Source organism: Dromiciops gliroides, chromosome 2 (genome assembly GCF_019393635.1).
Source record: "Dromiciops gliroides isolate mDroGli1 chromosome 2, mDroGli1.pri, whole genome shotgun sequence".
NCBI lineage: Eukaryota > Metazoa > Chordata > Mammalia > Microbiotheria > Microbiotheriidae > Dromiciops > Dromiciops gliroides.
Window position 1 is genome coordinate 659919576 of NC_057862.1, and position 14000 is coordinate 659933575.

The following is a 14000-nucleotide window of genomic DNA, read 5'->3' on the forward strand; positions in this document are numbered from 1 at the left end:
TCCTGTGTGGGCCCCAGATGTACCCCTCCCCCACCAACTGGGCTCATGGCCAGCTGGTTTCTCTTTTCCTCTCTCTGGCTTTTGACACAGGCTCTCTAGAGAGAGGTTGCCTTTGAATTCAAATACCATGAACAGTTTGTTCTTCCTTCTGTCTTTTTTCTTGGTTTGTCCAACAGACTTTACCTCCCACTTTCAAATTAGAGGTGGGTGGTGATAGGATAAAACTCGGGCCAGGAGGAGCCAGGGCTGAGAATGATCTAGATAAGGGATTCTCAACCTGGGATCTACAGGGGGTCTTTGGATGGATTTCAGGAGGGATGTGAACTTTGGATGGGGAAAAAGAATGGCATCTCTATTTTCACTGATCTTGAGCTGAGATGTAGCATTCCCTTCGATTTTTCAAAAACATGATTCTGAGAAGAGGTGCCTAGGCTTCACCAGCCTGTGTCTATGACCCAGAAAAAAGCTAAGACAAAAAGGGGAATGATCGATGCCCTCAGTCAGGAGGGGCAGAATTAGTTAGTGAAGACAGTAGGAGCAGGGAGGAATCTGGGCTGAGAAATCCAGGCGTATAACAAGGTCCAAAGTCTGGGAGGTCAAGTCAGGCAGGGATGAGAAACCAGAACAGAAGATGAGGGAACAAAGGGTCAGGGACCAAAGGAGAGAATCTGTTCTTTTTCTGGTTTCTGTTTTGCCTTGTGGTTCCTATTTCTGGCTTTGTACCGCCCCCCCCTCCCTTCACAGGTTCATGACTTCATGCCCCCAACCCACCCAACGGGTTCCTCTTCTTCCACCTTCCACTGGCCTTTGACACCACTTTCCTTTACAATGTCAATCAATCAATAAGTACTCATCAGGTTTCTACTCTGTGCCAGGCATTATGCCAGGCACTGGGAATACAAATCCCAAAGTGAGTCAGCCTTTGCCCTCCATTGGCTCATATTCAGTTTGAATGGGATTACAGCTTGTCCACAGATAAGTAAGTGCAGAATATATACAAAATAAAAATACAGAGATGGGGGGGGGGTGGACAACAGGGAGCGAGAAGAACAAAATAATACCTGGAGGAATTAGAGTCTTCTTGTAGGCAACTCTTTTTTTGTTTGTTTTTGGTGGGGCAATGGGGGTTAAGTGACTTGCCCAGGGTCACACAACTAGTAAGTATCAAGTGTCTGAGGCCAGATTTGAACCCAGGTACTCCTGAATCCAGGGCCGGTGCTTTATCCACTGCACCACCTAGCCACCCCCTGGAATGAGAGTCTTCTTGCAGAAAGTGACCTGGGGAGGCATTCCAGGGAGGAGGATCTGCGAGTGCAAAGGTGTGGAGAGGGGAGATGAATGTTAGCTATTCAGAACAACAGTTAAAGCAGTCTGGTGAGGGAGCAGACAGAGTGCATAGGGAGAAGAGATGTGTAATTAGGCAGCAAAGACAGTCTGGAGACACATTGTGATGGGCTTTAATTGCTAAATGGGGGAATTTGTATTTTAATTCTAGGAGCAGAGAGGTGACATGGACAGGACAGGTCTGTATTTTAGGAATGTCCATTGGGCAGCCCTATGGGAGTCTGAATCCTCGTTCAGAGATTTATAATATATATTTGCATGTTCAAACTGATCCTGCTGATTCCCATTAGACATTGCAAGTAGTTAAGAAACCATTTTTCTCTCTCTGGCCTTCCAGATGTGATGACAGTTTCCCAAAGACAATGAGCATCATTAAGGGTCTGCCACTTACTAAGGGTTGGGATACAAAGAAAGGCAAAAACAAAACAAAACCAAAAAGGTTCCTACTATCATGGTTGAATAAGGGAGATAACATGCTAACAACTACATATAAATAAGAGCTATATAAGATCAATTGGAGATAATCTCAGGAAGGCACTAGCATTGAGGGGAATTGGGAAAGGCTTTGTGGAGAAGGAGGTAAGGAAGGAGAGAATTCCAGGCATTAGGGGGTGGGGGAATTTGGGGGGAGGAGATAGGGATCAAAAATGGAGGAGTGGGGGGCAGCTAGATGGCACAGTGGATAAAGCACCAACCCTGGATTCAGGAGGACCTGAGTTCAAATCTAGTCTCAGACACTTGACACTTACTAGCTGTGTGACCCTGGGCAAGTCACTTAACCCTCATTGCCCTGCGCAAAAAAAAAAAATAGAGGAGTAATACGAGGGAGATAAGAGGAGTTAGGCATAAGAGGATGACACTTTTGGGAGACTTGAGATATTTAGAAACTCGGATGTCATGCTGCTCTGCGGGCATTTCTTCCATCAGAGCAGAAAGGTATACCTTCTTTCGAAAGAATAGGCCAGCCCCATGGCGATTCTTTACTGGAGGGGACTGGGTGATACCTCTAGATTGAGTTAGACTGGACCCATCCATCCATCAGGCTCATCAAGAGGTCTGCTTCAGGACCACTCTACATAACAGTTGGAAGGATATCTCTTCTGGAAGGGCAGGGTCAGGACACTAACAGCTGGAGGGGATCTTGAAGAGCATGTAATCTAACCTCCTTAGTTTATTCGTGAAGAAATCAAGGTGAAGTAATTTGTCTTATGTATAGTAAGTAGCAAAGCCAGGATTCAAACCCACATCCTGTGACTTCTGATCCAATGTTCTTCTCTATTCCTCTGTTGTGGGGAGGTTATGGTAGCAAAAACAAACAAACAAAAAGAGTTGTTTATCAAACCAAATCATTGTGGTGGGGGGAGGTTGGGGGAGATGGGAAAGTTCTTGGAATTTAACTGGATTGACTGAGAGAATATTTGTAAAGTGGTTCGCACAGTGCCTGATTCACAATAGGGTGCTTAATAAAAATTTATTCCCTTTCCCTCCCCATAGGGATATTGAGAGAGTCTCAGGGGAACCCCTCCTATTAAGTAGAGGTGGTAAAACCCAAAGACCTTCCTTCCACATAGAATCTACCCACATCAAAGGTACATGGATATGGGAATACTGCAGTGGGATGGGGATCTTGCCTTGGAAGCAGGATTTTCTAATAGATTCTATTGGAGAAAATGGGAGATTCAGGGAGTTCCACCCGATGTCAGGGAAAGGGCAGGCCAAGAGATGGAATAGGAATGGACTGAGGAGCAAGATGGGGCTTGGTAGGTTGGGCTATGGAATGACTTCACTCTGCCCAGAGAGGGAGGACTGAGCAGAGCTGCCCTCACTATGGAGTTAGAGCAGCTGAAGGAGGTCCCTTGCCCAGTGTTAATATGAATGTATGGATCACCTGGATTTCATGGAGGTGCCTTATTATCCAAAAGTATTTTTTTATGAAACCCTAGGTTAATAGGAGCAAAAAATGTCCTTTAGCTGAACTCCAAACTGAACCCAGATAGCTAGCAGATAAAAGACCCTACCTGGTAACTTCTTTCCTCAGGATAGTAAGTCCCTATCTTATGGTGACATCTGGGCGTCCTCATCCTTGCCAAACCCTTCTTTGGAATCCTGTAATCTTATCATGACGCTTCTGTACTTGTTATAACTGAAATTGTTAAACTGCTTTTGCTTCTGGATTGATTTTTGGATTCATACTATTGAGATTGGTAACACTCTGTAACCCTTGGACCAAAAAACCTTGTGTACCCTCAGAAAGAGGAAGTCCCCAAGTCCTTTTGGGAAGGGTCTCCACATGATCATGTTCTTTCTTCTTGGGACAAAATAGTTAATATGTTTTTCCTGTCTGTCTCTGATCTGGGTTAACCTGTAGGAGATATTATGTTCTCTGATCTGGATTTTGTTCTGTGAGAGACATGTCTCTATTTATTATTATTAATTTTTGTAGGAGATATTAGAAAATTAATTTCTCTGATCTGTTTATTAATTTTTAGGAAACAGGAAGATTGAACTATATTTAATTTTCTATACCAGGCATATAGAATATATTGGAGGTTCTTTCAACCTGGTTTAAAAAAAATCGCATTAGGGTTAGGGTTAGGGATCCCAACCCTAACCCTAACCCTAATGTGAAATAAGTTAAAATGCAAAAATGTGAAGTAAGTTAAAACATAAAAAAGTGAAATGTAAAATAAATTAAAATGTAAAATTAGGCTACTACAGATTATAGGATTATAGATGTAGAATTAGAAGTCAGTCTGGTCCAACTTCCCTCATTTTACAGATCAGGAAACTGAGGCCCAGAGAAGTTATAATGACTTGCCAAAGGTCACACAGGTAGTAAACATCAGGATTTGAACCCAGGTCCTCTGATTGCTTCAATTGAATTTGGTTCTTAAGCTTCCTGGCAGATTAGGAAGAAAGAAAAACATGTTGGCTTATGGAGTCTTCATTTTCTAATCAGAAAAAAAAAAAGATTCATCTCTAAAACAAAATGGAACATGATCCAATAGTGATCAATTATGGATATGTATCATTTAAAAAGGATATTAAACAACTCAACCCCTTCCCAGGATCAGGGGAGAGAATCCTAGAAAGAACCTTGTTGTTCAGTTATGCCTGACTCTTCATGACCCCACTTGGGGGTTTGTTTTCTTGACAAAAATACTGTAGTGGTTTGCATTTCCTTCTCCAGCTCATTTGACAGATGAAGAAACTGAGACAAACAAGGTTAAGTGACTTGCCCAGGGTCACACAGCTATTAGGTGTCTGAGGCCAGATTTGAACTCAGGAAGATGAGTCTTCCTGACTCCAGGCCCAACACTCTACACGCTGTGGCGCCACCTAGCTGCCCTCTCTCATTTTATTGATGAGCAAAATAACACCCAGACTTGCCCAAGGTGACACGACTAGCGAGTCAATAACAGGAAGTCAGCCAATAAACATTTATTAAGCACCTACTATGTGCCAAGTGCTGTGTTGAGCACTACAAATACACACACACACACAGTTGCTGCACTCAAAGAGCTTCCAATCTCATAGGGAAGACACCAAAGGAAGCAGAAAGAGGGAGGCTGATATAGATGAAAGTGCATGAAGGCACTCGTGGTTAGGAAATTGCAGAAATCTCAAAGTAGTGCGGCCAGCTGAGAAATGAGATGTTCTGAACTGGCTCCCTCCTTAAATGTTGTTGTTGTTGCTGTTGTTTTGTCCTTCATTCTCAAAGAGGACCATGCATCAGGGTGATGTCATGACTTGCACTAAATTGGATTTAAGTCAAGGAGGTCGCCAGCCTCGCTCTCTCCTCCAGAGCCATCTGGGTCCAGTGACAAGAGATGGAGCCAGATGTTTGAGGCGATCGGGGTTAAGTGATTTACCCAAAGTCACACAGCTAGTGTCTAAGGTGATATTTGAGCCCTGGTCCTCCCAGCTTCGGGGCCAGCACTCTATCCACTGTGCCACCTAACTGCTACTTCCCCCTCCTTAAATGGATGTCTGGGAATTCTTGGTTCTACCCTCCAATAAAAGAGACCCAGGATGGTGATGGCCCAAGGCCGACGGGATCATCAGAATCAGACAGGATTTGTAGCCAGGGACTAAATGAGGGTCACAAAGACTGGTACACAAAGGAAAGTAACTGAACAACCCCCCCCACCCCCACCCACCCGATGACTCTGTTGTTTCAGAGGGAAGCTTCTGAATGGCTGGTGGAAGTTTTCTGTCCTAATGAAATTAGGTCTGGTCGCCTAAACCCTGGGAAATGGAGGCAGTAGGACACAATGGACAGAGGCAGAAAGACCTTGGTTGGAACCTTGCTTTGTCCTCTAGGCAAGTTGCTAAGTTGTTTGGGTAGTCCCCGAGTACATGTAAAGATAGTTTTCAGCATTTGGTTTCTTTTCTTTTCTTTCTTTCTTTCTTTTTTTTTTTTTTTTTTGCGGGGCAATGAGGGTTAAGTGACTTGCCTAGGGTCACACAGCTAGTAAGTGTCAAGTGTCTGAGGCTGGATTTGAACTCAGGTCCTCCTGAATCCAAGGCTGGTGCTTTATCCACTGCACCACCTAGCTGCCCCCTCAACATTTGTTTTTATGATTTTGAGTTCCAAATTTTTCTCCCTCTCTCCTTTCCCTCCCCCCTCCCCAATCTGATATAGGTTATATATGTACAATCACATCGAACATTTCTGCATTAGTCATGTTGTGAAAGATGAATCAGAACAAAAGGGGAAAACCTCAAAAAACAAACAAACAAAAACCAAAAGAAGTAGAAATAGTAGGGTTCAATCTGCCTTCAGATTCCACAGTTCTTTTTTTTCTGGCTGTGGGGAGCATTTTCCATGATGAATCCTTTGTAATTGTCTTGGATCATTGTACTGCTGAGAGGAGCTAAGTCTATCACAGTTGATCATCACACAATGTTGCTGTTACTATGTACAGTGTTCTCCTGGTTCTGCTCACTTCACTCAGCATCAGTCCACTTAAGTCTTTCCAGGGTTTTCTGAAATCTGCCTGCTCATCATTTCTTATAGCACAATAGTATTCCATTACATTCACATACCACAACTTGTTCAGCCATTCTCCAATTGATGGGCATCCCCTTAGTTTCCAATTTTTTTTACCACTACAAAGAGAATTGAACTGCTATAAATATTTTTGTACATGTGGGTCCTTTTCCCTTGTTTATGATCTCTTTGGAATACAGACCTGGTATGCAAAATGGATACTGGGTAATTGTAAATTACTGGGTATTTAAATTAAATTTTAAGTATTAAATTTAATTAAATGTAAATTTAAATTACTGGGTGTGCTCAGCTCTAGCCCTTTGGGCATAGTTCCAAGTTGCTCTCCAGAATGGCTGGATCAGTTCACAACTACACCAACAATGCATTAGTGCTCCAATTTTTCCACAGCTTCTCCAATATTTATTATATTCTATTTTTGTCATGTTAGCCAATCTGATAGGTGTGAAGTGGTACCTCAGAGTAGTTTTAATTTGCATTTCTCTAATCAAGAGTGATTTAGAACATTTTTTCATATATCAATAGATAGCTTTCATTTCTTCATCTGAAAACTGCCTGTTCATATCCTTTCACCATTTCTCAATTGGGGAATGCCTTTTATTCTTATACATTTGATTTAGTTCCCTATGTATTTTAGAAATGAGGCATTTATCAGAAATACTGACTGTAAAAATTGTTTCCCAGCTTTCTGCTCTCCTTCTAATTTGGGCTGCATTTCTTCTATTTGTACAAAAACTTTTAAATTTAATGTAATCAAAACAATCCATTTTGCATTTCATACAATTCTCTATTTGGTCATAAATTCTTCTCCTCTATGGAGAGATCTGAGAGGTAAAGTATTCTTTCCTCTCCTAATTTGCCTATGGTATCACCCTTTATGTCTAAATCATGTACCCATTTTGACCTTATTTTGGCATGTGGTATAAGATGTTTGTGTTTAGTTTCTTCCATACTATCTTCCAGTTTTCCTAACAGTTTTTGTCAAATAGTGAGTTCTTATCCCAGAAGCTGGAGTCTTTGGGATAATCAAATAGTAGATTACTATAGTCATTTACTACTGTGTCTCCTGTGCCTAACCTATTCCACTGATCCACCACTCTATTTCTTAGCCAGTACCAAATAGTTTTGATGACTGCCACATTATAGTATAGATTCAGATTTGATAAGGTTAAGCCTGCCTTCCTATGCATTTTTTCATTAGTTTCTTTGATATTCTTGACCTTTTTTTCTTCCAGATTAATTTTATTATTTTTTCTAGCTCTATAAAATATTTTTAGGGAGCCTGATTGGTATGGCACTGAGTAAGTTAATTAATTTAGGCCGAATTGTCATTTTTATTATATTAGCTCAGCCTATCCATGAGCAATATATATATATATATTTTCCAGTTATTTAGATTTGATTTTATTTGTGTGAAAAGCATTTTGTAATTGTGTTCATATGGTTCCTGGGTTGTCTTGGCAGGTAGACTCCCAAATACTTTATGTTGTCTACCGTTATGTTAAATGGAATTTCTCTATCTCTTGCTGCTGAACTTTGTTGGTCATGTATAGAAATGCTGATTATTTATGTCGATTAATTTTATATCCTGCAACTTTGCTAAAGTTGTTCATTGTTTCAAGTAGTTTTTTAGTTGCTTCTCTAGGATTCTCTAAGTATACCATCACATCATTTGCAAAGAGTGATAGTTTTGTTTCTTCCTTGCCTATTCTAATTCCTTCAATTCCTTTTTCTTCTCTTATTGCTACAGCTAAAATTTCTAATACAATATTAAATAATAGAGGTAATACCACCGTGTACTTCTCCAGTGCTCACTGTGTGATGTTCATTTTCAGTTCTTCAGAGAATATTGTGTTCTGTGTTTCCTAGTGATAAAGCAACATTGGAGCCTTATTGGATCATTTACTGGAGAGGTATCAAAACGTCATACAGCAGGGGTCATTAAAACTCTTAATATGTAATTGAGAAATTTTAACAAAAAAAGTAAACATACATTACAACATAATGTTAATTTGTAGTTTTCTAAGCTAATGCACAGCCCACAGGCATCAATTTCTATTTGAGTTTGACACCACTGAAAGAAATTTTGCAATTTCCTGAAGGCATTTAATACTGGGTCCAGGGGCAGCTAGGTGGTGCAGTGGATAAAGCACCAGCTCTGGATTCAGGAGGACCTGAATTCAAATCCGGCCTCAGACACTTGATACTTACCAGCTGTTTGACCCTGGGCAAGTCACTTAACCCTAATTTCCCCACAAAAAACAAAAACAAAACAAAATACTGGGTCCAACACATTGTCCATTTGTATACACTCTCCATTCTTGATGCTGAAGGGAAAAATCCCAACAGGATGGCGCAAGTCTACTAGAAATGCCCATTATTAATTTATCATTATTCTAGGCCCAAGCCATTTCTAGCAGACAGAGAGAGACAGAGACAGAAGACAGAGATGGGGAGGATGTCCAAACTGGCATAGTTTCCACATGTTCTCTCTCCCCTCAAGACAATTTGGACAAGTAAAAGGTCTTAATATGTTCAAATACAGTTTAGGGCTAAAATTCCCAAACTACAGTTCTTTCTTGCAGCTGTTCACCCAAACACTGAAATGGGCCTCCTCCCACTGATCAATTTGCATGTCAGTCTTTCTAGGTGAAGCAGGGTAAGTCCTAAACCTTTCCCTTCAGGGGATGAAGAAAGAGGAGACCATAGAGAGAAGAGTCAATATCGTAATTCCTTCATGGAGTGGGGAAAGGCAAGGATCTAAACCAGACTAGAGATTCTTCAGAGGACAGTGTCCATTCAGTCTATTTCCTTAAAATTTCTCAGCTAAGGAGACAAGAATGGAAAAGCTTTTAGATCAGAGAAATGTTATTTCGTTACACTTTTGGTTAGTTATAATAGTGTTTAGAATTTACATAAGGCAGCTAGGTGGTGTGGTGGATAGAGAGCCTCTCCTGGATTCAGGAAGACCTTGAATTAAAATCCATCCTCAGACACTTATTAGCCGTGCGATCCTGGACAAGTCACTTCACCCTGTTTGCCTCAGATGCTCATCTGTAAAATGAGCTGGAGACAGTAATGGCCAACCACTCCAATATCTTTGCCAAGAAAACAAAAAATGGGATCATGGAGAATTAGACACAACTGAACAACAAAAGGTATTTACATAGCACTTTAAGCTTTACAAAAATGCTTTAAAAATATCTCATTTGATCCTTACAACAACCCTGAGAGGGGGATAGTTGTTATTATTATCATCCTCATTTTATCGATAAGGAAACTGAGGCAGAGGTTATGTAACTTACCCAAAGTCACACAGCAAGTATCTCTCTCAGTTGTTTTGTCATTTTTTTTCAGTTATTTCTCACTCTGTGACCCTATTTGGAGCTTCCTTGGCAAAGGTACTGGAGTGGATTGCCATTTCCTCCTCCAGCTCATTTGACAGCTGAGGAAACCGAGGCAAACAGGGCTAAATGACTTGTCCAGGGTCACACAGTTCACACAGTGTCTGAGGTTGAATTCAAACTCATAGTCTTCTGACTGCAGGGCCTAGCACTCTATTCATGGTAGCACTTAGCTGTCCCGCTTCAGACGGGGTCATAATAAATGATACAATACATTATTACTCTGTATAATTACAAACAAGTAGAGTAATATTAAGGATACCTTGCATTTGTACTACATTATTAATTTTTCAAATGATCCCTGATCTCATGTAATCCATTACATTAGCCTCCTAGGATTGGAGCTAGAAGTGGCCCTAGAAGTCACCTAGTCCAACCCCCTTATTTTATAGATGAGGAAACTCAAATGAAGGCAGGATTCAAACCCAGGCTCCCAGGCTCCCAGGCTCCCAGACTCCAAATCCAGTGCCCTCCCTCTGTTGATTATTTATCCTGTCTATACTATAGTTTTCTTCCCTATTAGACTGGAAGCTCCCAAAGAGCAGGAATTGTCTTTTACCTTTATTTTTATCCTGGGGCTTAGCACAGTGCCTATCTCAGAGTAGGTGTTTAATCAATGCTTATTGACTTGATTTTTCTCTATAATCAATCAACCAATCAGCAATGATTAAGCACTTACTGTGTGCCAGCCACAGTGCTAAGCAGAAAGGATACGAAAAAAAGCAAAAATCAAAACCAAAAACCAGTCCCTTCCTCAAGGACTTTACATTCCATTGTGGGGGGACAACATCCTTCATATCTCTCTGTCTGCCTCTCCCTCTCTCCTTCCCTCTTTCTCTCTTCCTCTTTCTCTTCTCTCTCTTGCCTTCCTGCTCTCTCTCCCTCTTTCTACCCCTCCTCTCATTCTTTCTTTCTCTCTCCCTTTCTGTCTTTCTCTTTCCCTTCTTCTTCTTCTCTCTCTATACACACACAAATATACTCTATATAATATGTTTGTGTATATATGTATATTGTACATAAATATATTATACATATAGAGTAGATACAAGGTAACTTTGCAGGGGAGGACTCTAATATCTGAGGAGACTGGTAAACTTCCTTCCTGCAGAAGGTGATGTTTGAGCTGAGTCTCGGAGGCAACCAAGGATTCTAAGAAGGAGAAGGGAGAACTTGGGCAGGAGGGACTGCCGGTGCAAAGACACTTTGATAACATCATTAGTAATAACATCAAATTGAATTCCATGACTCAACTTTCCAAACACTTTTTATTATTGAAAGTCATTTCCATCATTTCATCTTGTCCTAGCTTCATAAAACCCTTCTGAGACAGTGTCAGTTTTATTATAGGAGATCCTTGGTTTTAAACACAAAACATCTAATGTAATGCAATAAACTTTTATCGAGCATATACCATGTGCAAGGCACTGTGGGTGACAGGAGACTATGTAGAATCGTAAATTGTTCAACCTGGAAGGGCCTCTGACATCATCTACTGATGATCCAACCTGCCGCTCTTGAAGATGAGGAAACGGGTCCCAGAGAGGCAATACCCCTGGCTCATGGCGTCACTACTAGTCAGAGGCAGGGCTGGGAAACTCAGGAACCCTGGTCCATTTCTCCTTCCCCCAGACCCCACTGCCATCTTGAATCCTCCCAGGATGCTGAGCTCTGGTTGTTCGTGACCGAAAACATGAGTCAAGATGGCAAAGCGAAGGGGGCAAGAAAACTTTTTAATTACCTTGCCAGTAGTGTTATATTGTGAACGAATGACAAGACCAACAATTACTTATATCAACTGTAAATATAGTATACACCTGCTGTATCTACACTAATGGGTGATGCCTGCTCCCATTGATAACAGTGGGCATTTAATGAGTCCTGGGCAGCTGGCACTCTTTCTCATTGGGGCCTCACAACAACCTTGTGAGGTATACTCTGCCTATTTAACAGATGAAGTATTTGATCCCCACAGAGGTTGAGTGACTTGCTTTGGGTCATGCAAGGAATGTGTCAAAGAGAAGACTTGATTTCTTGAATTCTATCCTCCTCCAGGGCTCTCCATTCTACCTTGGTGTTCCCCTTATCAAATATGTTACAGCTTACAAAGGTCTTCTCAATACAATATGCCTATTTCATCCTTTGATGCTCCCTTTAAGGCCTAGAACTGAGCAGGGAATTGTGAAAATTAGGTCTGCTTGTCTCTATCACCATTCTACTATAGTTTATTTATGGACCTTTGATTTCCTTACTATGGGGACCCTTTGGGTAAGGAGAGTACCCCCAGTAATGAAGATACGCAATCACTCTGCTATTTCTCATCCGAGAGTTAACTGGGGCACAGAAAGATGGCATAACCTGAACCCAGGTCTTACTGCCTCCCAGGCCAGTACTCTATCTACTATGCCACACTGCCTTTCATCCAGTTTTGTGGTAAGATCCCTAGACCAGGAAATCAGGAGTCGCTCTGAGAATCTTTGCTCTGTCCAGATATGGAGAATAAGGTACAGGACTTGTGAATGATGCACCCCATCCCACAACCCAGGTGCGGCTGCCTTTCTCTGGGTGGCAGAAGATCTCCCAAGCTGGTCATCCATGGTCTCCTGGATGGCAAATTTTGGCCTCAGTCTCTCGGTCATTTGCCAGATGTAGAACAATCCAAATATGCATCATTTCCAATTGCTGGCTGTTGTTTTGTGTTGTTTTGTTTTAAACAGAGAGGGGATTGCTCAGCTGCAGTGATATCTTCCAACTTACAGATATATATTCTAAAAAAAGTTTTGCAGTTCCATGGTTTGGTTAGATTCTGTCTTTGCTGGGTCATTCTTCCCCTCCCACCCTCTAAGTGTGGGCATCCCCCAAGGCTTGGTCCTGGGCCTTCATCTCTTCTTTCTCCACCCCCTCACACCCTCTCACTTGGTGCTTTCACCAGCTCATTTAACATCTCTAGGCAGAAGATTCCTGAAAATATTATATATAATACACATATACATATACATATATGCATATATAAATAGATTTATTGCATGTATGTATCCTAGAGAGATATTTTTTCTTATAATTATATTTTAGGGGGCAGCTAGGTGGCGCAGTGGATAAAGCACCGGCCCTGGATTCAGGAGGACCTGAGTTCAAATCCAGCCTCAGACACTTGACACTTACTGGCTGTGTGACCCTGGGCAAGTCACTTAACCCCCATTGCCCTGCCAAAAAAAATTGTATTTTTTATATATGCATGCATATATATATGTGTGTGTATATGCACACACACACACACACACACACACACACACATACCATGAGGCTGAGGTCAACATTTATCTATCCACCAGGAGAACATGGAGGACTTTCTTAGAGACCTCCTAAATACATATGTGTGTATGTATACATTTATATACACACACAGATCTAGAGAGAGTACCACCACCTTCCCAGTCACCCCTGTGGATTTTTCCTTCTTCTTCACTCCCAAATTTCAATCAGTTTCTAAATCTTGTTGGTCCTTCCCAGTCTCTGTCTTTAATATCCACTCCCCCACCTTCTCTCTACATAGGCTCTATCCTAGATCAGGCAGTCATCAACCCTCCCTTGGCCTCATGGAATAAGGCTTGGTCACTATTTTCCCTGGATGGAAAATTCAATCATCTTTATTTTCTATATCCCCATTTCTAGATGACTTTCAACACATCTTTCACATTTATGTAGAACCTTTCTCATATACCATTGAAAATACCATTTCTCCAGAGCCTTCCCTTCCATGTTGAATTCATAGAATATGGCTTTGCCGCTAGCTATTTCTGTGGCCAGTAAAGTACAATCATTTTATTGTCTTTTTAGCACTAACCTGGAAGGAGTGAGTGTGTGTGTGTGTGCACGTGCGTGTATGTGTGTATGTGTGTGTGTATGTATGTGTGCATGTGTGTGTTTGTGTGTGTGTGTGTGTGTGTGTGTATGTGTGTGTGTAGAGGTCTGTCCTAGTAGGATCATACAAAAGAAACTTAGTGGTCACAGAATTCAAGTGCCACCCCCCCTTTTAAATAGATGAGGGCAATGAGGTTCAGGCAGAGGAAGTGGTCTGACCAAGACGGTAGTCATAGCTACAATGTATACAACACTTTAAGGTTTGCAAAGCACTTTGCAAATATTATCTCATTTTGTCCCCACAAGAACCCTGGGAGGTCAGTGCTGCTATTATCCCTCATTGTACAGGTGAGGAGACTGAGGCAGACATAGGTTATATTACC

General features: G+C 41.4%; 1 protein-coding gene across 2 annotated transcripts in view; it reads left to right on the plus strand.

Moving 5' to 3' along the window:
- Positions 1-14000, plus strand: part of LOC122740628 (upregulator of cell proliferation) — a 44170-nt gene that overhangs the window by 12228 nt on the left and 17942 nt on the right. The gene's annotated exons all lie outside the window — the stretch shown is intronic.